Below are 1949 nucleotides of genomic sequence, written 5' to 3'. Positions count from 1 at the left end.
ACTCCTGGGGACTCCCACCACTAAATTCTGGAGGGTTGGTAACCCCAATTCCCCTACAAACAGTGCCTAATAGCTGGTGTATTGTCTGAAAGCTGTCACTCACATGGAATTGTCAACTGTGCACCAATGTCATCTTTCCAACCCCTGTTCAAGTCCTCACATATATGAGTTGTAACAACCTGAATCCTAAAATCGTAGGAATCATCCAACACAGAGGAGGCCACTCTGCCCGTTGTGCCTGTGATGGTACTTTGGTCGCAGGTTTCTAATCAGTCCCACTCCCTTGTCCTCTCCTCAAAGCCCAGAAAATGTTTTCTCATCCCATAAACCACTACAGCCACAAACAAGGTGTTGTTAACAACCCCTACTCAGGTACCTACACAGATCCCTATCACCGTGGTGCTTTCTTTGCAACCATTAGGCACACATCATATGCAAAATGGAAACTGCAGCCCAAAGTCGGACACCACATACAACTGCTTATCAATTCTGGGCTGTTCTCTCACCTTTCCCCCTTTCCTCAGTGCGCTCGCCCGTGCATCTGTTCAGCGCCTCCCTGCTTGTTCTGCTTCTCCGTAAGTCTCCATCCTCACCACCAGCTCTCCCATCAATTTTCTTATGCAAGGCTGCAGAGACAGCAGCCACCCACCAGCTAGTACCTGGTAACCCCCACTTCCCAGTTTATGATCCAGTGTGTAGAAGAGATAACAATGAGGGGCAGCAGGCCATTCCACCACGAGGTACGATCAATTTGACTAAAGACGAAAGTTGAATCCAACTGAAGCTTTATTGCGATCAGATGTGTGGCCTCCCCACAGCAGCTGGCGAAATGGCTGCGAGCAGGAGGACACGCATATTTATTACCCTGCCTCCTCGGCGGAGCCAGCAGGCAGGGGCCACAGGCGAACCTGTAGTGCAGGTTCTACCGTACATCCTCTAATATAGGTATAACAGTGGTTTACCACACACCAGAAGATGCCTCAGAGCTGAAAGGCCTGGTTTAATGTCCAATCGAAGTCATTGCTTCGTGATCAGGAAGAGGAGTTGAAAGTGGCAGGCATTGGACAAAGCAAATGGGAGACTAACAGGACAAGGGGACAAACATGGTAGGCACAGTGGTTAGCACTCTTGCTTCACAGCTCCAGGGTCCCAGGTTCGATTCCCGGCTTGGCTCACTATCTGTGGGGAATCTGCACGTTCTCCCCGTGTCTGCGTGGGTTTCCTCCGGGTGCTCCGGTTTCCTCCCACAAGTCCCGAAAGACGTGCTGTTAGGTAATTTGGACATTCTGAATTCTCCCTCTGTGTACCCGACCAGGCGCCGAATGTGGCGACTAGGGGCTTTTCACAGTAACTTCACTGCAGTGTTAATGTAAGCCTACTTGTGACAGTAATAAAGATGATTAAATTAAACGCCAGTCCACACTAGCCTCCCCCTACAAATTCTCACCCTTGGTTTCAAATCCCTCCTCTCCCTGAACTCTTGCACAACCTCCCCTACCCTCCCTTCCCTCTCTCTCTGAGCCCTGATCCAATCCGCCTCTTGGGATTTAATAGCCCCACCACCAGCCAGGGTGTCTCCAACTATCTGAGCTCTGGAGTCCCCCCCCCCCCTTCACAGTCCCTCCTTCTCCATGATACCCACCTCTTTTGACCGTCTGCCCCTAATCTCCCCCAACCAACCTTATGTGATTGGGAGCCTCATTAGGCTGGGACGTCACTTGGGAAGTTCATTCCGGGGCGGAGGCGCTACACCAAGGCAGCGGGGCTGTTGGTGTAGAGTTCGGGGGCGTTTAAAAGAGCGGCTGGCAGCGCAGGGAGAGGGCTGTGTGTTTGTGTGTCTCTGAGAGAGAGCCGCTGGGTGTTTTATTGATGCTTTTCCTGAACTGCAAACAGGAGAGGGGGAGGGCAGTGTGTGTGAGACAGAAAGGGGGTGGGAGCCGCTCAGGGCT

Source organism: Scyliorhinus torazame, chromosome 12, assembly GCF_047496885.1.
Source record: "Scyliorhinus torazame isolate Kashiwa2021f chromosome 12, sScyTor2.1, whole genome shotgun sequence".
In the NCBI taxonomy this organism is placed as follows: domain Eukaryota; kingdom Metazoa; phylum Chordata; class Chondrichthyes; order Carcharhiniformes; family Scyliorhinidae; genus Scyliorhinus; species Scyliorhinus torazame.
Note: the sequence above shows the minus strand (reverse complement) of the source record.